At 46.5% G+C, this 23,441-nt stretch overlaps 1 protein-coding gene and 1 non-coding gene across 2 annotated transcripts in view; one reads left to right on the top strand and one right to left on the bottom strand.

Annotated features, from left to right (window-relative positions):
* LOC126106274 (activating transcription factor 3) overlaps positions 1-23,441 on the bottom strand; it is a 609,251-nt gene that overhangs the window by 111,162 nt on the left and 474,648 nt on the right. The window lies entirely within an intron of this gene.
* Trnas-gga (transfer RNA serine (anticodon GGA)) lies at positions 5,929-6,012 on the top strand. Its single transcript is given in 2 exon segments — positions 5,929-5,968; positions 5,978-6,012. It is a non-coding gene; the product is annotated as a tRNA-Ser (tRNA).

The raw sequence follows: 23,441 nt of genomic DNA, 5'->3' as shown, positions 1-23,441 counted from the left end.
AACCTATCAGTCCTTTGAATCTTAAAGGTCTTATACCGGCGGAGGACGTCCCAGCACTTTAGGAAACGAAATCCAGGAAAACAATGCGTTTGGAAAGTTGTTTGATGCGAGACAATATGCACAGAGTTTATTTTCGTATTGCTAAAGTATTTACACAAATTCCACAAATTACAGCACGGTAGCTTCCGAAACTCTAAAATAGAGATTGCGTTGAGCGATGCACTTTTGTCAGCCAGTCATAGCTCATGTCACGTGACCTCGCTAGCGAATGACGGCCGTTATTCAGAGCACGAGGCCTACGAGAAAGACAGGCCGCGGCGCGTACGTTACGAAGGTAGGCCGAGCTCGCTCAAATCAGCAAAGTGCGTTTCTACACCGGTTAACTCGTAAGCAGATGTGTATGTACGAACGAGAATTGCATCCTCTGTTGGCATCCACTGTTATTAGTCCTACAATGATAGGAAGTCCGTAGGCCTACTAACAGGCTCTAATTTGGCAATTAAAATCGTGCCAAAATGATTATCAGTTGCGTAGAAAAGTCGAGGTGTTCTGGCATGAAGACACTTGTGACATTGCTCAGTAACACATTATGCACATTCTGTGAAGGTCAATGGAACTTTTTGCCATCGATTGCATAATTTTTTATCTATGAAAGAACAACATTAAATATGAAAACTAACTTGAAGCTCGGTCTTTTTTTAGCGTGTGTTACACGTGAAGTCATATCAAATACAAATGTGCCGGTAAAATTTTAAATAGTGGCATAAATGACTTTATCTTCTGGGCCCGACATTTTTCAAATGGCTGGTCCTCAAAGTGTTACGTTTTGAATGAGAGTTATAACGCCCTGTGATTTAAGAAATGCACTGCACATTCTCACACGTAACATAAATCATCTTGCGTGGAAATTTACTTCGAAAGTAACGCATCTCAAGCCACTATTCGTAATAATTTCTGGTGATCTGTTAGAAATGTAAACAATTGTGACGTCACACACATCGAATGCGTGTTAGTTGTTACGGACGTACTGCATAATCTTCGACCTAAATCCTTTGACACTATTTACCCATTTTCTATGCAACTAAACTTTTATTTTGGTGTTATTCTGTGATTTGTGTTTCATTGGTGCAATATTATTTAGCAGTAGTGGACTAAAGTTCTTTGTCAGCGTATCAGATCTTACACGTCACACCTACAAAACTTTAACTGAAATCTAAAACAACGAAAAATCCCGGAATTCTAAAAAATTCCCGGGTTTTTCCCGGATTTGTCCCGGATGAAAAAATTCCCGGGTTTTTCCCGGAATTCCCGGGTGTCCCGGGCCGTATACACCCTGATGATGTATCGCGCAGCCGTGTCGCTGCAACTAGAGTGCTAACAGGCTTTACCGTATCGGATGTGAGAACGCGTCCTCTTTTTACGGAACAGCGAATGCCAGGGAGGGCACGGCGCGGTGGAGCAGCAGGAAGGAAGCGGTCAAATCTGGGACGATAACTGCGACTGCTGCGACAAGCTAGGCCAGTGCGTGCTGCACGCTGCGCACTTCACCGAGCCATTCCGCGGCCCGCTGGAGCGAAGCTGGGCGAGCTGTGCAGGGCGTGGTGGGCGTGGCGCGGCGCGGCGCCGCTTTGAAGTCTGCCGACCGGCGGGCGTCGCCGCAATCGCTGCGCCCGCAGCCCGCTGCTCGTAGCCTAGCAACGGCGTCCTTCAAAACAAGCCGATGCGCAGGCATCTTCTCGCGGAACGGGCACTTTATCCTTTCAGTATCGATCCACCCCCGGAGGGAAACACATTCCTCTTACTTATTTCAGATAACGTCGTACTCACGCGAAACATTAAAACGCGCGCCACATAGCGGCCGTTACTCGCTGTTCGGTGGGGTCGAGCGCTTCGAAAAGGCATTCGGTAAACAGTTCGACGTCGAGCCCGAAGCTGTTGTTTCTGAGCGAAAATCGATTGTTTTGTGGGTGGAGACGCTGTAGACATCGGTACTGTGCACAAAAAGAAAGCAGGACCTTCGAGGCCGGTCATACTGAATTCCCCCGAACGATCTGCACGGAAACGTGCATCTGCTTTTTGCAGTTTCTGACCGCACCGCGAGGGAAAGGCTTCATTAAGACTGGGAATTTCATCCGTGCAAACTGGAACTCGTGCACACGCTTCTTTCCATTCAGGAAAAACGCCTTGTGAGACTTTGATCGAAAACCTGCCCCCTGGCGCCATCGGATTCTACGGTAACGAGGAACGTCTTCATTTATCTGGATGCGTGAATAAACAAAACACGCGATATTGGGGTGGCACGAAACCGTGGGGAGGTCCGAAAAGATGGGGAAAGATAATTTTATTTTTCATAAAGCGTAGCTTTTACCAAAATGGGTGTTCACACTTTATCATACATACATTGGGTATGAAATACCATGTTGGTTGGTTGGTTGGTTTTGGGGAAGGAGACCAGACAGCGTGGTCATCGGTCTCATCGGATTAGGGAAGGATTGGGAAGGAGTCGGCCGTGCTCTTTCAGAGGAACCATCCCGGCATTTGCCTGGAGCGATTTAGGGAAATCACGGAAAACCTAAATCAGGAAGGCCGGACGCGGGATTGAACCGTCGTCCTCCCGAATGCGAGTCCAGTGTCTAACCACTGCGCCACCCCGCTCAGTGAAATACCATGTCTTATGTATCATAAAAAGTTAAAAATGGTGCCTGCGGCTCTTGTCAAGATGTGCGCAATGTGGCACATTCTAGTTTTCGCGATGCAACGCAATCCACGACCAGACGACCAGCTCCTGTCTCCGCCGGCGCATCCACGACTGCGCCTGCTCTCTGCTCTGCACTTCCCCGTCCGACTGAAACCGACGTCCACGCACGTCTCTCTCCAGCTCGCCAGAGATGTGAAAACCACCCGGCAAAAGACGCGGGCTGTACAGAGGATGTTGCAGCGCCACCCGACCAAATCGCTGTACCGTAGTGTGAGGGCGGCCGTTACCGTGCATCGAGATGATTCCGTCTGACATCGTTCCCGGCTGTCATGACTCGTGGCGCGTGGCAGTTTGTGCACAGTGTCTTCACAGCGCTGCCGACTCGTTGTGGTTCCGTGCTCGAGCAACTCGACGAGCTGAGGGCTCCTGCGCCCGAAGGGAAAGGTCCCCCAAGTTGGGACTCCTTTGGCGGCGGAGAATGGCTTTGCCCTTTACCCTCAGGCTGTCCCACGGAATCGTCAGCTGCACGATAACGCCCTCCTCCGTACGGCCAACCGGACCAGCGAGTCGGTTGGGAAACACTCGGCGTACTCCGCACAGCCCACGGCCTTCGCCGTCTGGTTTTCACATCTTTGGCGACCTGAAGAAAGACGTGCGCCGACGTGGTATCAGTCGGACGCAGAAGTGGAAGAAGGGTGGGTGCCGTTGTGGATCCGCGTTCTACGAAAGAGGAGTTTATCGTCTCCTCTCCCAGTGGTATAAATGTCTTAACGCGTGTGGTGATTACTTTTGAACGGAACATTCCGTGGTCCCGGTGTGGCGGGTGTTCGGATTTCATCTGACTGCCCCCCACAAAATCACTTTGGGCCTTTGAACAATGCTCTGAAAAAACAAAATGGCAGCTATTTCGGAAACGTGACAATTACTTGCCGGTCGGCGCAGCGAGAGTTGAATATTCAGATTTGTGACATGTGGTGACATTAATGTGACTGGACAGCGTTTGAGGTCGTTTAGATTATTGCCGTCATCAGCTGTATAAGCAAGATTGGAAGAGAGTAGGAATATGAGGCGTCTGTTATAAATTATCAGGTTACGAAACTTATAAGGATAAACTTTTTTGAATGTACTCTCACTAACTAAACGTTTAGTGTCAATAAGTAAAAAACATGCCTTACACGGTGTCAACTGCGAACTCGGCACCTTTTCTCTCTCCCTGTCTCTCACCTATTATCAAAAATACAAGAGCTAGCTGAGAGGTGCCGCTACAAAATGAAGGGAATATTTTGAAAAATTTTTGGGGCTGCGTTGACAGTTGACGTCTAGCTTACTTCTAAGTTTTGTTTGATGAACATGTAAAAAGAAATTTTTAATCTTTTAGGTCTACGGCTTTTGCAGGTCGATAATGTATAACAAACACCTCTCATTCCTATGTTCCTTTAACCTTAATCAAAGAGTTGGTGGCAGTAGGCGCAATGACGTCATAAGCAAATAAATTACGCGCTGTAGAAGCTTTTTAAACACTAAAACTCTTCTTTGTGTGAAATGGCGTAAGTACATACAATTTCCTTATCTACATTTATATTCACACGCAGTGGATGGACAGAAATAAGAAGCACCAAAATCACTACACGTTACCACACCTAATATGGTGTAGGAAAAGCGTTGGCATTCAAAACAGCTTTCTGTGCAAGCGGAATGATTAAATACAGTTGGTGTATTGTTTTCTATCGGAATCTTGTACCATTATTTCTCAAGAACAGCGGTAAGTTGACGTAACGGTGATGGGGGTGGGTAGCGATGACACACTGTTGTCTCTGACGCAAGCCACACAGGCTCAGTCATACCGAGGTTCGCTCGACAGACACGTCCCCCGAGCTGACAAGACCAGTCCTGCGCGACCAGGTGGCGGGCCTCGGCAGCCACGACGGTCGCACAGTTCTCGGCAGTAGTCGAAGAATGGAGAGTAACCGTGGGACCCGTAAAGTACCCTCCGTTTTTCACTCTCGGACTGTAAAGTCGGCCAGTGTGAAACAAGGCTTGTCCGACCGAGTGATGCCCGCATCTCGTGGTCGTGCGGTAGCGTTCTCGCTTCCCACGCCCGGGTTCCCGGGTTCGATTCCCGGCGGGGTCAGGGATTTTCTCTCCCTCGTGATGGCTGGGTGTTGTGTGCTGTCCTTAGGTTAGTTAGGTTTAAGTAGTTCTAAGTTCTAGGGGACTGATGACCATAGATGTTAAGACCCATAGTGCTCAGAGCCATTTTTTTTCGACCGAGTGATGCTCCAGCACCACGGTCCCCTGTTACGGGCATTTGCATCACACTCGACACACACTTTCGTCCGCTTTGTGACTTAGCGGATGGTGTTCTTCCTCTTGTCCGGTATGCGGTAAAAATTTTCGATACGGTGCCTCCCGAAACACCGAACGCTTTGGCTACCTCGGTTATGGCAATACTCACCATCGGAGCACCAACAATTTGCCCACGTTCGAATTCTGTTGCCTCGGATATCAGTGCTGTCTCAAGTACACAGAAAACTGTTCCGGAGCTTGCAACGTACTGAGCACACTGCGTTTGTGTTCAGGCACGCCCTTCTGGCGGTGTTCACATATTTTTGTCCAACCGCATGCTCTGCAAGCGACCGTAAGGTGCACAGCGGAGGGTATCTTCTACCACCACCAGTCGTTCGCACTCCCGTTCTACTCGCAAATGGAGCGAGGGGAAAAACGATACTCTGTATGCTACAGTACAAGGGTTAATTTCTCTTCCTTCGTCTTCGCGGTCCGTACGTGAGATGTACGTTGTCGGCAACAGAATCTCTAAATTTTCCGAATAGCGTTTGGCGAAAAGAATGTAGACTTCTATAGCGGGATTCCCATTTGAGAATACGAAGGATCTCCGCATTACTCGCGTGGACCCGGCCTGTAACAAATCTAGCAGCACGCCCCTGAATTGCTTCGGCGTTTTCCTTTGACCGGACCCGGCCGAGATCTCGATCTCGCGGGAAGTACTCGAGAATAGTTCCCAGAGGTGTTCTGCGCCCTGCCACTCGTACAGGCGAGCAACACTTTCCTGGAACTCTCCCAATGAGCCTGAGTCGAGCACTCGCCTTCCCTACTGCCGACGTCACGTCGTCGTTCCACTTCTCAGCGCTCCGCAACTTTGCGCCTCTGTACGTAATTGTCGCCACTGTGTCAAGTAGCACACAGGAGATCGATATTCCAGGGCTTCACCGGCCTGGGTGGCCGAGCGGTTCTAGGCGCTACAGTCTGGAACAGCGCGACCGCTGTGGTCGCAGGTTCGAATCCTGCCTCGGGCATGCATGTGTGTGATGTCCTTAGGTTAGGTTAGGTTTAAGTAGTTCTAAGTTCTAGGGGACTGATGACCTTAGAAGTTAAGTCCCATAGTGGTCAGAGCCATTTGAACCATTTGATACCGTCGAGGGCGCCCCAGCAAAGTGTCACTAGACTAGTCTCGTTGTCTACACACAGAATGAACGACAAGTTCCCGTACCCCGAGTATCGAAAACTAATTTCATTCATTCGTTGTAGCACAAGTACTAACTTAGGTATTGAGTGTACAGTATATCGGTACGTTTCCCATAAAACTGTGATGTACGTCCGTAGCGTCCGTGTTCTTCTTGACATACCGGGTGATCAAAAAATCAGTATAAATTTGAAAACTGAATAAATCACGGAATAATGTAGATAGAGAGGTACAAATTGACACACATCCTTGGAATGACATGGGGTTTCATTAGAACCAAAAAAATACAAACGTTCAAAAAACGTCCGACACATGCCGCTTCATATGATGAGAATAGCAATAATTAGCATAACAAAGCAAGACAAGCGAAGATGATGTTCTTTACAGGAAATGCTCAATATGTCCACCATCATTCCTCAACAATACCTGTAGTCGAGGAATAAGGTTGTTAACAGGACTGTAAAGCATGTCCGGAGTTACGGTGAGGCATTGGCGTCGGATGTTGTCTTTCAGCATCCCTAGAGATGACGATCGATCACGATACACTTGCGACTTCAGGTAACCCCAAAGCCAAAAATCGCACGGACTGAGGTCTGGGGACCCGGGAGGCCACGCACGACGAAAGTGGCGGCTGAGCACACGATCATCACCAAACGACGCGCTCGAGACATCTTTCACGCGTCTAGCAACATGGTTTCTTTTTTTGCGTTCTCATAAAACCCCATGCCATTCCAAGCACGTGTGTCAATTTTTACCTCTCTATCTACATTATTCCGTCGTTTATTAAGTTTTCAAATTTATACTGACTTTTTGATCACCCGGTATTTTCGAGTATGTCCGGTGTTACAGTGCGAAATCCATCCTCAACAGCGCTGCCAAGTTCTTCGTCTGTAGCACAGCAACGTGCAGGTATATGGCGCGTGAATGACTCCCCGTAACGAGTTGTCAGGTGTGGTGAGGTCCGGACCTGTTTGGCGGTATCTCGTGGTGCTGACGAACCACGACCTCTCCGCCGATCTGGAAAGTGCTCCTTTAGGAACTCGCGTGGTGACGGCGCGCTCCGTGTTGCTGTAATCGTATGTTTTCTGTGAGGCCCCTTTCGTCCAACTGAGGTATTAACCGTGTTTGTAACAGGTGTGAATAATTTGCAATATTCACAGCCCCTTCAAAAAACGTACCGTCGAAGAAGGTGTTGTGATGTCATCGCTGCCCGTATCGTTACGTGAGGCCGATTTCTTTCCGACTGTGTAATGAGGATTCTCTTTGGCTCAAACGACAGTATTTCTGGGACGTGAGTTGCGATAAATGGCACGTCCACTTGAAAACGTAACCTTGGCAGGGTTCACTTCATTTGGAAACTCAGTTAAGAAAGCATTGCCTGCTAAAACGCACACATTGCTGTCTGTAACCAGTAAGTCGCTTACGAACGTCGATCGAAAAGGTCTGACCTTGAGGTATTTTTTCACTGATCTCGAATTGTTGTTCTCGTTACGTCGAGTTCCGGAGTACGTTTACATTTGGACTTGATAGGAGGCTATTCAGTCGCAGCAGACACACGTTTCTTCTTCTGTCTTCTTCCTTCCAATCCGCCGCCTGTGTTGAACAGTGCCAAATCCACAAGGGTCTTATTTCACGGTGCAGCCTTATCACGTCTTTTCTGGAGTCGAGGAGGAGATCGGTGTTTGACTTCCCGTCGACAACGAGGTCACAGAGACGAGGCAAGAGCTCGGATTAGGGAACGACGGAGAAGGAAGTCGGCCGTGCCCTTTCCAGTCATTTGCCTGACGCGTTTTAGGGAAATCACGGAAAACCTAAATCAGGATGGCCGGACGGCGAAGTGAACCATCCGGTGCGCGTCCAGTGAGCTAATAACTGCGCCACTTCGGTGGGTTTTCCTGGAATGCTCCCGTAATCTATCTCATTATCTGCCCTGTGCGTTGTTCGTGCACTGGTAAACCTTCTACTAATCGCTCGTCAGTAGTACAACTATGACCACTCACATATGCCGTGGCTTCAAATTAAAACCCCACAGCCGACCGGAGTGGCCGAGCGGTTCTAGGCGCTACAGTCTGGAACCGCGCTACCGCTACGGTCGCAGGTTCGAATCCTGCCGTGGGATGGCTGTGTGTGATGTCCTTATGTTAGGTTTAAGTAGTTCTAAGTTATAGGGGACTGTTGACCTTAGAAGTTAAGTCCCATAGGATTTTTATTATGGACACTCGAATTTACGCTTTAATTACGGGCGAACCGATAAACGTATCGCAAAATGTGATACACCAATATTTTCCTTGTTTTATTCTGCGTAAGGCTATATACAGCACCTTCGTTTTACAGTCAAATTTATATATTTTTTTCTTATTCTGGTACGGATTTTGCGATTTTAGGCGTCTTCGGAAGGAAACGTTCACTTTAAAAATATATGGCTTGCGATGTATTTGTATGAGGTTAATGAAATTTTAATACATTATAGCCAAATATATTGTTAATGTAAATCTCAAGTTACAACATTTTCCGATCACCCAAAAAACCACGATAGTGCAAAATAAATCAATAATCAAAAACTTTGTCGTATCGTGGAAATTTCAATAAACAATACAAAATCTTACTCACTATCTGTGTTACTTTAAAATAGGATCAAATAAGATCAAAATACAGGTATAGTACTGGAATAAACCAAGTTTAAAGGGCAATGTCTCTCTCTGCTGTGGGAAACGTTTGGAGCTACCGTTCTTTTTTTCTGAATCACTGATTGTTCACTCCTTTGAAAGATTCAACTCTATGAATGAGTTCAAGAGCGGATCCCCCATCTCTAGCGCCCACCGTGCAGCGAGCGGACCTGTCGTTGGCAGGCGGGCATGGGCAGTGCGTGCAGCGGCGGCCCGGCTATGAATAGGCGGCGCAAACAGGGCCGCGAGGCGCCGCCGGCGGCCTCTTTGAAGTCCGCGTCGCCAGGAGGTGCGTGCGTGTGCGTGGCGCAACTTGGCGGCGGGCCCAAGTCGGCGTGTGTGCCCCCCGCGTTCGCACCTCTGTCGCACAGCCGTCCATCCACTTCTCGCAGGCGTCTCACAGGAGGAGTGTGCGCTCAAACAGCGCGGTTACTGTGCGGCGTAGGCTTTACCGCAAGCGCTCGGCAGATTCCTTTTCCTTCTTTGGGTTTCTGTGCCTCACTCGGTAAAAAGTGAACGCTTTTATGATCACAAGGGTCTTATTTCACGGTGCAGCCTTATCACGTCTTTTCTGGAGTCGAGGAGGAGATCGGTGTTTGACGTCCCGTCGACAACGAGGTCACAGAGACGAGGCCCGTCGGTCTGGCCCACTGACAAACAAAACCCTTTTTCTCAGGAATGGATACGTGTACCAAGTTGAAATTTTTGTCATACTCTAGGGTTTCGGTCCCTCGGCTGTATGCCAAACTGAAGCTTCAAAGTCAGTGCAGTCAAAAGAGACGGCCTCTTCTTACACATATTTTGATACTCGCAGACTCACTCGACACGATCTATAGCGTACTTCCCTTTGGCCTAGAATCATACAATTTCTCGAGAAGCGAGGTTTCAAAGCACAACTAAAGGAAAAAAATCCGAAAATATACCTACGACAGTTGAAAATTTAATAGCGGCAACTATTTATTTACGGCCCGTACAAAATAGACACGTGTTTCGAAGTTTTACCGACCTTCAAAGTAGTCAACAGCATTGTGTATAAGCCGTTGCCAGGTACGATACTCTTAGTTGTGTTGACAGTTGGAGCTGCGCGGTCTGTTGCCCGACGAATTTGTAGCAGTTCTCAAGCGAATGCCGTGAAGCGTTTCCTTCAGTTTAGAAATCGAGTTGAATTCACGAGGGCTTAAGTCAGGGGAGAGCAGTAGGTCAGTAGGTGGTATAGAACTTAGCAGCCCCATCAGTCAAACGTAACATTAACAGCTTCCACTGTACGTGCTTGAACAGTGTCCTGCAAAATGATGGTAAGGCTCTGCAGAAAGTGTCACCACTTCTGTCTGTAAGCTGGACGTAGATCCTGTTCCAAAAATGAACAGCATAGAGACAGAAGTGATGACACTTTCCACAGGACCTTACGTGCTTGAGCAGTGTCCTGCAAAATGATGGTAAGGCTCTGCAGAAAGTGTCACCACTTCTGTCTGTAAGCTGGACGTAGATCCTGTTCCAAAAATGAACAGCATAGAGACAGAAGTGATGACACTTTCCACAGGACCTTACCATCATTTTGCAGGACAATGCTCAAGCCCGTACAGTGCAAGCTGTTACTGATTTCTTTGACTCATGGGACTGCTTACGTGCTATACCACCTACTGACCTACTGCACGCCCCTGACTTCAACCCTCGTGAGTTCAACTCGATTTCTAAACCGAAGGAATCGCTTCACGGCATTCGCTTGAGAACTGCTACAAATTCGTCGGGCATCAGACCGCGCCGCTCCAACTGTCAACAGAACTGGCAATGCTAAGAGTATCCTACCTGGCAACGGCTTTTTGACAATGCTGGTGACTACTTTGAAGGTCGGTAAGACTTCGAAACACGTGTCTATTTTGTACGAGCCGTAAATAAATAGTTGCCACTATTACAAGTTCCAACCCTCGTAAACACGAAAAAAGATATTTGTCACTTGTTGTCAGACCGTCTGTGTGTCTGCCAGTCCGTCTGCTTAGACTTAGAATCTGGCACACGTGTCAAGTCGAAATTTTTATCACATACTAAGATCTATCGCCCCTCGGCGGTGTAAAACAGTTAAGTTTGTAAGTCAGTACAGTCAATATCGCATATTTTGATATTCACATACACATTCATTAAAACCTGTGGGGTACCTTCCGTTGATCTTGAATTGGTTCAAATGGTTCAAATGGCTCTGAGCACTATGGGACTCAACATCTGTGGTCATCAGTCCCCTAGAACTTAGAACTACTTAAACCTAACTAACGTAAGGACATCACACACATCCATGGCCGAGGCAGGATTCGAGTCTGCGACCGTAGCAGTCGCGCGGTTCCGGACTGAGATCTTGAATTATGAAATTCGGTAGGAAGCTAGCTTTCATAGCACAAGTAAAGGAAAAAAATCACAAAGTAGTTACTTTCAAATCATATCATACAAAAATTGATTATTTTGTCATTTGTTATCCGATTTCAAAGATAAAAGTAACATTCGTGGAAGTATTTGTGAGGCATTCAATTTCGGTTAGTTATTAAGCATCTTCAGTGGCGATTTCCAAAGTTGCTCGTTGATGTGTCTCGTCCCGAACATGTGTTAACTCGGTCTCCATACTCCAGATGAGCGGTTTTTGGAGTTCTCTCGCCCACATTTATTACAATTCTTCACTCGCACTTTTCAGTGTATGTTTAAAGTATGTGAATTAAAACATTCTCGAAAGTCTTGCAATTCCTGACACGGATATCTTGCCAGTACCAATGTCGATAACAGGCAAAAATCGTCGAGTTTTTCAATTCTCGGGTTGGATGAACCGTCTGTAAACATTCTTAATTAAGTTCGTAGGGAACCCTCAATGCGCTCCTGGTCAAGTTTTATTTTCTTTGTTGGCCTTTCGCCATCGCCATACAGTCACCCATCACAACGTACACAGTATCATTTTCGATGGTTATTCTGGTATGTCCTCGTTTACATGATTACTCCGCAATTCACAATTACGTGGCCGGCTATGGGTTCATCGACCCACCTCCAAGCTATTTCTCTGCCGCTTCACTCCCGAAAACCGCGCGGGGAAAACGAACATATAAAACTTACCACGCGAGCTCTGATTTCTCTTATTTCATTAGGATTATCGTTTCTCCATGTGTAGGTGGGCGCCATCCGGAGGAGAAAACTGCTGACCGAAATTTCTTGAGGCGATCCTACTGCAACGAATAACGCCTCTGTTTTAATGACTGCCACCTCAACTCGCGTACCATATGCGCGGTTTCTTTCAGGATAATACAGAACGAGCTGGTCTCGTTTGAACGTTTCCGATGTCCGCCGCCAGTCCGACCCCACACCGCGCACCAGCAGTCCGCAAGAGGACGGGCAGGCAGTCTCCGCAGTACACCGTTGCATCTCCTCAGTGTTCTGCTAGTAAATCGCAGGCTTTGCTTCACTTTCTCGGTTTTACGGTTGTATCTCATAACAGGCACAGGAAAACACTAGATGAGTCACGTCTTCTTCTTCATTTCACAAATCGCACTCCCTTCAATCCTATTTGGAACGGGAGGATAAGAAATTTGCAGTGATACAAGCGCGTCCGCGTAATCGTTGTTATGAAACGCCTGCTTCTGTTACAATTAGAAAACCACAGAGAGGAAATGAGTACTGATGACTACACATTGTATGTAGATGTCTCCTTGGATAAAGGCCTTTGGATTTAGAAATATTAAAAAAAAGTAGGCCATTAATAACTGTACAGGATTTCAAAACAAAACTGGAGGTCACAAATGTAAACTAGTTTGCGCGGTAAGGGTCACGATTACCAGCGCCAGCAATCCTATCACAGCCACCAGTCATAACCTAATCTAAAAGCCCACTGTTCATTATTTAACCCGATCTGTGAATGAGTGTTAGAGAAAGAGAGAGAGAGGGAACACTTAAATACAGATTTAGTGTTACATTACTATGAAAAAAAAAAACAGTAAATCTTGAACTTACACGCTGTAACTACAGCCAGATGTAGCGAATGTGAAGCGTGAAAACATGATACAGCCAGGTATAGCGAATGAGAACCGTGAAAAGATAAATACAGTTAGGTAACTGCATACCAGCGTCATTGAACTGAGATGTCATTTGATTGCAGTTGAATTTCCATGAGGCTTACTGTGTATACTTGAGTGCTTCTCATAGAACTCTTGAATCATAATGTTCTAGCCAGACAATGAAATGAAGTGGACAGCGTTTAAGTTTATGGGCTAATATATCACACAATCTTTATTCAGAAAATACACTTATAATTAATGAACCGCCTTCTTTCATGAAATGTGTAGTACTCGAGAACAAATTTCAATTACAAAAGACGGAATTTTTCTTATCTTTATGATACGACATAACTGAAGTTGAGGGAACTCAACTTGCAGGCACAATGTTTTGAGAAATATTGGGTTCGGAACGAGCGTAGCAGCGAAGTTGTGGGCAGGATTTCGCACTGGAACGGGGCCGTGTCTACGATCTTCCCCGGATATCTCAGCTCCGATCACAAACAAAGGAATCGGACAGGGCGGCACTACGCCACTGGGTGCTTTCCGCGGCTGCCACACACAGCGACAAGAAAGCCCCGCCGCGTTGTACTTACTTTCTTGTTGCTCCCTTTGTTTCACAGTTGGCTCGTTTTCGCAATTACAGGCCGGCGGTTCATATTCGGGAGGTCGGAGAGGTTCGCAAAACACCGGCTGCGGCGGTTGGCGCGCACTTGTGTTTCGCGAGATTCCGGCCAGCCCAGGGGCCAAACCTTTCGCCTCCTCTTTCTAATCATCCGATTTCGCCAGCTGCCACGCGTTGGCCAGGCCTGGGCCGGCTTGCGCTACTGCAGCAGCAACTCACGTGCCGACAAGCGATGGCGATACGGCGACGTTTACGTACTCAGCTCGACTGCACTAAACGCAGCGGTGTCGCAGGCCTCCGCGGCGGAAATCGTACGAGGACTGACAAGCAGTCTGAATGGGTTGGCGCACACGGTGGGCAGCAATCTGCTGGTGATGCCGTGGTGTCCGGTAAGGTGTCCAAGTTGAGTGACTGCAGCAAGATACCAGACGACTTAAGGCGAAATTTCCAGTTGGTGTGATGAATGGCGACTAGCCTTAAATGTGGAAAAGTGTAAGTTAATGCGGATGAGTAGGGAGAACGAACTTGCAATGTTCGGATACAGCACTACTAGTGTCCTGCTCGATAGTGTCACGTCATTTAAATATGTGGGCGTAACGTTGCAAAGCGATGTGACGTGGAAGGAGCATGTGAGAATTGTGATAGGGAAGGCGAGTAGTAGACTTTGGAGTATTGGGAGAATTTTGGGAAAGAGTTGTTCACCTGTAGAGGAGAGCGTGGTGCGACCTTTTCTTGAGTACTGCTCGAGTGTCTGGGATTAGTACCAGGTCGGATTGAAGGAAGACATCGAAGCAATGCTATTCTGCAATTCTGTGTAAGACTTCACTCCTGATCTGGCAAGAACTGCTGATTTATCCTAACACGTATGTGAATGGTTATCTGGTGCAACTCTTTTCGTTCACTTGGTTGTCTCTTGGCTTGCTTGCGAACTCGACTGCTGCCGATGGATAGTCCTTCGGCATTTTCTTAATGGCTTAGTGTGATGGTGAGGTGTGCATACTGCAGGCCCTTTAACTTGACGCACGTTGAGGCAGTGGCAAGGCGGGACTGCGGCTGTGGACCTGCCAGCCGACAAGGTGTGGTGTGTGCTCGGATGACTGCAGCTCTCGTTTCCGAGTTACAGGGAACGAAGCAGCCGAGAATCGTCTGTTGGGACGCCGCTCTACTATTTTCTCCGTTAATGTAACTACTGAGTTGTTTGTCACGCTTAGTTGTTCACTTAAAACGGTTTTCTTTTGTGCTTTCGTTTTGTGAATATCATAGTATTCTTGTAAGTTTGTGAGCGGTTTTTTATTGTTTGTTGCTTCAAACGTCTGATTATTTTACAACTGAGATTATGTGTTAAGTAATTGACGTTAACTCTGCAAGTGAGAAAAAAATTTAGAAATGCTTTGAAGTTATGTTTAAAGTTTGCTGGAATTCGCAAACAGTGCACGACCGTAGTCAGGATAATTTGCACTCCGTTTTAAGAAAAGCTGCTTTACGATGTTTATGACGTCACATTTCCTTAACTGCAATAACGATGTTATTTCGCAGATACGTTAAATGGTATACGTGGTTGCAGTCTGCGAAATGTGTTCCGAACAGAGTTAGTAGTTAGCGACTTTAGGGAAAAAGCGAAGGGAAATACCTGAATAAAGAGGAATACGGTGTTCAAAATTCTGCACACAAAACTGGTCTCCTCTGTACAGTAACAGGAAAATACACATCACGGAGAGGTAGTAGCTAAATTTGTTTGAATTCTGCCGGCCGTGGTGGCCGAGCGGTTCTAGGCGCTCAGTACGGAACCGCGCGACTGCTACGGTCGCAGGTTCGAATCCTGCCTCGGGCATGGATGTGTGTGATGTCCTTGGGTTAGTTAGGTTTAAGTAGTTCTAAGTTCTAGGGGACTGAAGACCAAAGCAGTTAAGTCCCATAGTGCTCAGAGCCATTTGCACCATTTTGTTTGAATTCTATAGGACGACATCGGAGGGCACGATAATACTTTGGTTGTGTAACAGTAACTAAGTAAGGTCCAACGAAGGCAATGGGCGACATTCTTGCACGACTCACGTGTAACAGAAACACGCAAATTATTTATTTACTTCACAACTGTGTACAGGCAAAAAACACTATAGATTTACATACAGATACTTACAGGCTACAACGTAACTGGTTACTAAACTTTTTTGTTCTATTACGACAAGTTTGCTACATCATTACGTGGCAGTTTAGATTTTTCACTCTGCAGCATTGCTTCCGACAGAGCAACGAGGCCACAGTTTTCTTACAGCCTACGATGCGTGTTTGTAAACAGCGAGTCTGTTTAAGGCTGAAAATCAGACATCTCACCGAAAGGACTCAACGTAAATGCACAGGACTGCACACACACACTCGAGCATTCCTTTCCAGATCGAATGCGGCTCAGCTTAAAATAACAACTGTCGTCACGATGAAGCTAAGCCTGACCCTCGTCGCAATTGAAGAACGAAGTTCAGTAGGTGGCTGGTCAGCTGGTGTGTCTGCGAAGATCTCGTACCATACGGAGGGTCTTCACGAATACACTACCCGATCAGAGCGCTTCCCGAACACCCTGTGTGAAGCGGAGTTCTCGCGAGAGGTGGGGCCGGCAGTGTGAATGGAGGAGGCGAGTACAGCGTTTGTCAGTATGGAGGAACTAACGCTCGGACAGGAGGGAACAGTCACTTGCAACGTCGACTAGTCACCCGAGTATAGTCTGTCGGTAAACTGAAGAGCGAGCGAGCGAGTCCCCACTCTGCGTACCCAGCTACGTCACGAGGCGCTTATACAGGCTGTTTCACAAGTTAGTACCGGTTCTGCAGCGGCGCGCGTGTTAAATCTTTGTCGACTCCGTGTACAGATACGTCCTGGCAGCGTTTATTTTTAGACAAATGCGTTAAGATCATAATGAATCCAAAAGACGATAGCTTTTTCCGAAACACAATATTATAGAGTAAGTAATATTAACGTAGGAAAGAAAGTCAGGATTCTGCTACAAATACAGAACCGAATGCCTGTTCATGTGAATGTATGTACCCTCTACTGCTATTAGCAAAACGAACCCCGTATGGTGCAATCAATCTGTAGAATTTAAGCCTTGTTCTTACTTTATGTTTCTATTAAAAGCTAGAAATTTCCAGGTAAATCCCATTTTACGCTGTGTCTTACGTAAAACATCTTTCTGCCAAAGAAAACAGATTTTTTATTTTGACGGCAGTAAGCAATGTCCATAATGTCGTCATTATTTTTTGGTTTATGTGAAAGTCCTCTATCGTTTGTAGAATGACCGATTTTGTGAAACTGCCTATAACGAAGAGTTTCCTCCCAAAATTATCAGTTTTCCTTCGTGGCGGTTCCAGTAAACCACGCGGTTTATTTTCGCGTTTCTTCCTTATGCGTCCTGTTGTGGCGAGGCTGACGTTTGCATAACTTGCAGCCCTCTGATTGGGACTGGTAATATTAGCCCACAGTTCTTTTGTGCCGCCTCTTTAACACATGATGCTGTAACATCACAGACAATCGAACGCTCGTTACTCCATAAATACCTCCTCTTCTCCATATTCTGCACATTTTCTTGCAATGCAGGGCGATTATCCATCACTTCCGGATACCGAAGTATATCAGTAAGCATACAAAATTACCTGTCTGACACTGGCAATTAAGATCCCACGAAGAGAACGACGTGTATCACTGCTCGCTGATCTACACCGCTAGGCAGGTAACGGGCAAATGATTTTGGGTGCCCCTGTAGGCCAGTGGCAGGGTTCTTCTGGGAAAGGCCGCTTCCCCCACCAAAAGCACTGCTCGCTCTTCAGTTTACAGACTATAACAAACCCGTCAGGGACGTTTCAACCCTTCAGAGGCTACCCGAGGCGACTGCCGATGGTGTGAGGGATACGGTGTCGTCCTCTTATGCAGCGGGTCGGAATGGCTCGGGACCTTCCCTGAGGTCACGGGCTGTCGACAGAAATCAACTGCGCTTCCCCTTACGGAGGGGCAGTGGGCTGAGGAGGGACTTCGTGATGAGGGTCAGGCGGCCGCTGACGATGCGGGCGGGTGGCGCCGGAAGTGGGCGTGGCCTCGCCCCGCTGCAGGCGGCGGGGGTGGCGGTGTGTGGGCCCGCCGTACCGCACAGCTCTGCTCTGGGCCGTAAAAGAACGTTAGCCGTCGCGGCACCCAGTCTGTTGCAATATCTTGCAAGCGTAGGTGGCGACGTTGGGACCACGGATTTACTTCAAACTTTGTTCACCTTTAGTACAACATAATGTGCAAGTAGTAAAGGGCAATACTTTAGCACGCCCGACAAAATCGCAAGAGAAGTTTCACGAGTCTATTATGTAGGCGATATAACGATAACTAGATGTTCCATGCTGGAGTGGAAGCCGGCGCGGTAGCTCCGCGTGTTCGTCAGAGGGTTGGCTGCCCGCCGTAATAAAAAAGAAAAAGAAAAAAAAAAGAAAGGATCAACGAAGAAGAACGGGTGTCACGGGACGTCCGCCCCGAACAACTCCACCGAACAAAATGAGATTTTGTTTTTAAAAAAGAAAAAAAAAAATTGCTTACCATTCGAGCTTCGTAAAAGGCGCACATGTGTAAGGCGGCGATTCGACTCCCGCTCGAACCTTCATTTTTAATCTATATTTTTTTTCATCACTGGTCACATTATTTAATTTATATGGCATCTGAGAGATAAAATAACTAAGAAAACCACGTGCATTTGCATAAAGTTTTAGTGTATTTCATGTTATTTGGCTGCTTATTATCTCTAATCAAATTTAATTATTACAACAAACATATTTATAGCTAGCGACAAGTAAATGAAGAAACGAAAAGAACTTTCCTGAAAATGTAAGCCTGTCGTGATTTTCGAAATGCCTTATACGTGCAAACTGGTAAGGTACCCGGAACTACTTTGCACCTCGACGCTTCGAAATGCAGACAAAGAGGCAGGTCCAGTTTGACAATTAATTTCCTTAGCGGTAAGATGGTTCAAATGGCTCTGAGGTCATCAGTCGCCTAGAACTTAGAACTACTTAAACCTAACTAATCTAAGGGCATCACCCACATCCATGCCCGAGGCAGGATTCGAACCTGCGACCGTAGCGGTCGTGCGGTGCCAGACTGTAGCGGCTAGAACCGCTCGGACTCTCCGGCCGGCGCTCAGCGGTAACACGCTGCTCATGTAGCAACAACTAATAACGTAAGTGCAAATTTTTTAAATATCACAGAATTCGCACTTGTACTACAAAAATGAAGGTTTCAACGGGAGTCGAACCGTCGACTCATACACGTTCGTGTTAGTAAGCTCGAACGCTAATCATTTCACTACCGTGACCGACGCCTACGAATGGATACACCACTTACATAGTAGACGCGTAACACTTCTCTCACGATTTTCTCGGAATTGCCAGAGTAGTACACCTTACTACTGGCACATTATGTTGTTTTAACACCCTACTAAAGATGTACAAAATTTCAAGTAAATCCAGGATCTCAACGTCGTGCCGATCCTTTGTCAGGTTTTCCTGGCGTTATTGTTCATTGGCGTACCTCCCGGTGCTCAACCGAATTGTTGTTTCCAACCGTTTCTCGACTCATCTCGAACTCAAACTCTGTCCGAACAGGCTTCGAAAGGCCCAACCGTACAGACCGTACGCCGTGTCACCCTCACGCGGTACTGGACGAGAATACGGAGGGGCCTGTCAGTTTTTGTGACCAGAGCCGCTCCTCCGTCGGCCCCACAACGGCAGAGTGCAGCCCGGCAGGCAGGGACGGTCACCCATCCAAGTGCTAGCCAAGCTCGACATCGCTTAACTTCGGTGATATGACGGGAACCTGTGTTACCACTGAGGCTAGACCTTAGCACCTTTTCTCAACTCCAACACAACACAACTAAGACGATATTCCGTAGGCACGCAGTTTGATTACAAGTCGGCTGCGAGGAACGGTGTCAAAACCCACCAGGAAATCTAGAAATTTGGAATCTATTTGAGTTCACCTGTCGATAGCAGCCATTACTTCTTGAGAATAAAGAGCTAGTTGTGTTGCACAAGAAAGAACAATGTTTTCGGAATCTGTGATATGTGTCAAATGAGCATTTCCATCTAGATAATTCGTAGTGTTGATCACAATATGTGTTGTAAAATCTTACTGCAAATCGACGTCAGTGAAATGGATCTCTAATTCAGCGGAGTACTCCTATTTCCTGATGTGACCTGTGCAACTTCCCAGTCTTTAGGTGCTGAACTTTCGGCGAGTGATATGTTGTATATGTTTCATAATATGGAGCTGTTACATCAGTATACTCTGAAAGATTTTCGAAATCTTTCGACACTGTACCACATTTTTCTGCTGAAAACATGAATAAGCTACGGTCTTTTGGGGCCGAGAATTTTCGACTAATGGAACTGAGTACGTTACTAGCGGAAAAATACTCCTCCCGGACAACACAAAAGGTGTTTAAAAGAGTGACTGAACATTAGGGTACCGGCTGCCTTCCTCGGCACCTTTTAAACAGAAACCTATTTGCCTTTCTTGTGCTCCGGTAGGAACATTATTTCCCTGGGTCCCTTCTTTTCAGTGCCACAGCAGTGCATGACACTCGTATGAAAAGTACTCGAGGGGGCGGTAAAATTTTGATAGTTTACTTATGTGAAATTGAGATAGTGAAAAACTACTCGAACATCTCAGACCGAATTTTACGTGCACAAAAATTTTGCACGTGTTTCAGTATTAGAACATGGGATTCCCAGAACCCTTCTGATGGTAACGTAGACACCTTACAGTATATTTCTCCGTGCTAAGACTCTTTGTAAACAACATTTTCGCCTCTCATTTTACACGTAGGATACCTTTGAACCAACGCATCTCGGAAACGGATAAATTCATCTAGGAAATTTTCATAGCCATTCGAAATCGGGATCTATCGTAAAAATATAAGCCATTTGCTACGCGTAGCCGCCTAGGAATCCGCGCTTGGTACGAAATAAATGGAAAAACGCGTTTTTTGGTTTTTTTTTCTAAAGAACAGCCGATGAACTAATGGTGCCTCCATAAGCCACTTAAGACCCACCGCAGACCACATCAAATGCTAAAATACCCGACTGATTTGCTCGATTTTCCTAAGAAGGAGGAAGTGTGTAATATTCTTACTTTCACCTCGCACTGTAGGATAGCTCCAGCAAGACGATCCTACTGTTGGGAATACAAATGGCCTCTAGTCCAAGGGCTATCCAAAACACTTGACGATATCTTCCTATCACCAACAGAACACAAGGTATGATGCCTGGAATAATCCCATGTTTATGCGCCATGTTTTGGAACTTATTAGATTACAGCACGGTTAATGTTCTACAAAAACGGAAGCATAATCGGTTGTACAATACAGATATTGGAGGAGTATGCTAATTGATAACTGGAGAAATGAGAAAAAATTCAGATGAAGAGTTGAAATGGTGAAGGAAGTGTTCTAGAAAATGGAACACTTATCTGCAGAAAATTAGGTTGGAGTTGAGAAAAGGTGCTAAGGTCTTGCCGCAGTGGTAACACAGGTTCACCGAAGTTAAGCGATGTCGAGCTTGGCTAGCACTTGGGTGGGTGACCGTCCGTGCCTGCCGGGCTGCACTCTGCGTTGTGGGGCCGACGGAGGAGCGGCTCTGGTCACAAAAACTGACAGGCCCCTCCGTATTCTCGTCCAGTACCGCGTGAGGAGGACACGGCGGCCGGTCTGTACGGTTGGGCCTCTCGAAGCCTGTTCGGACAGAGTTTGAGTTCGAGATGAGTCGAGAAATGGTTTCGAGCTATCCTGCCAGTAACATCACCGTCCGTAGTAAGTGACGGAGAGTAACCACGCAAAACAGGAGCAACATTCGGCGTTCACCGGGGAGGTGTTGTAGGCCCTCTGCTGTTCATTATCTATGTGCACGATTTAGCAGATAATCTGAGCAGCTATCTTAGACTCTTTGCAAATGATGTTGTCATTTGACGTCTAGTAAAGAAATGACAACATCAAAAGCAATTGCAAAATGATTTAGAGACGATATCTGTGCAGTGTCAAAAGTGGCAATTAAACCAAAATAATTAAAAACGTGAGTTCATCTACCTGAGCAGTAACAAAAATGCGTTAAATTTCGATCACGCAATAAATCACACAAATCTAAAGGCTGTTAACTCAACTAAATACTTGGGGATAACAAGTACGAACAACTTAAACTGGAACTATAGCAAAGATAATGTTAAGGGAAGGCAAAACAATGACCACGTTTTATTGAGAGAACGCAGAAGACAACAAATCTCAAGTTATAGTGCCCACAGTATGCGTGTGCGTCCTCTTCTGGACTACTGCTGTGCGGCTTGGGTTCTTCCTAGGTATTAGTGACAGAGGACATCGAAACAGTTCAAAGAAGGGTAGCTCGTATTGTATTACTGTGAAATAGGGGAAAGTGTGTCGCAGATGTAATACGCTAGTTGTTGGGGTAGCAATCATTAAAACGGAGACTTTTTCGTTGCGGCGATGTCGTTTTATGCGAGATTTCAGTCTCCGACTTTGTCCCTCCAATGGCGAAAATATTTTGCTGATGCCCATCTACATCTTCGCAGAGCAGTGAGGGAAATCAGAGCTCGCACGGATAGACTTAAGTATTCGTTTTTCCGTTGCGCTGTTCGAGAGTGGCGAAATGGTGTGAAAGTGGTCCGATGAACTCCCGCCAGGCACTAAAACGTGAACTGCAGTGTAGAAATCTATGAACAGAGAGTTTTCTGAATGCAAGATACCAAGCATGAACAAGCAAGATATGTTTCACCCAAATGATGTGCTACCTGTTCCATAAGAGCGTGCGGAAATGTAACAGGACATAGAGAATACTCCACTGAGCCGGCCGGGGTGACCGAGCGGTTCTAGGCGCTTCAGTCTGGAACCGCGCGACCGCTACAGTCGGAGATTCGAATCCTGCTTCGGGCATGGATGTGTGTGATGTCCTTAGGTTAGTTAGGTTTAAGTAGTTCTAAGTTCTAGGGGACTGATGACCTCAGAAGTTAAGTTCCATAGTCCTCAGAGCCGAGCCGAAACACACCATGGATATTTATCAGGGTACGTCGGAATCTTGTTCACCGACGTCATGCTTGCATTGAGGTCGATGTCGTCAGTTTCAGCACGTTTTGTAAGATAGACTACAAATGGCACGTTCATTGTGTCAGTGATAGTATTAGCAGTTAAGTATAACTAATGTAAGTAAAAAACTACACATTAATGTGATTTTATTCCTGTGATCTCCTTAAGCTGGCTTCCCCGACCCCAGTTTCCTACCTGAAATTGTTCAGTGGAGCGTCCTCTACGACCCGCTGAATTTTGGGACCCTCTTAGGGAAACAGCGCGCAGGGTTTCGCAGTGCGTACTGGCGATTACCCTTGCCGTACTCCGGCGCTGACAAAATAAACTTGTTACGTATCTCGTGGCTCGCCTTTTCACGATTACATCCACATCACTTACATCACTACCCTGCAATTCACACTTAAGTGCCTGGCAGAGGGGTCTTCGAACCACCGTCAGATTATTTCTCTACTGTTCCACTCGGAACAGCGCGCGGGAAGATAAAACAGTTGGATCTTCCTGCGCGAGCTCTGGTTTTTCTTATTTTATTACGATGGTCATCCGTCCCTATGTATGTTGGCTACAGTAGCATAGTTTCATACTCAGAAGTACAAATTGGTGATTGAAGCTTCGTGAAAAGATGTCGTCGCGACGCAAAACGCTTTTATTTTAACTATTGCCACTACGACTCAGTTGTGATATTCGTGACACTTACATTCCTAATTCACTATAATACAAAACGAGCTGCTGTTCTTCGTACTTTTTCGATGTTATTCGACAATGCTACCTGGTAAGCACCCCACACCGCAGAGAAGTACTCCAGCAGGGCACAAACAAGCGTAGTGCGGGCAGTCTCTGTACTAA

Source organism: Schistocerca cancellata, chromosome 10, assembly GCF_023864275.1.
Source record: "Schistocerca cancellata isolate TAMUIC-IGC-003103 chromosome 10, iqSchCanc2.1, whole genome shotgun sequence".
Lineage (NCBI taxonomy): Eukaryota > Metazoa > Arthropoda > Insecta > Orthoptera > Acrididae > Schistocerca > Schistocerca cancellata.
Note: the sequence above shows the minus strand (reverse complement) of the source record. Positions and strands in the feature narration are given on the sequence as shown.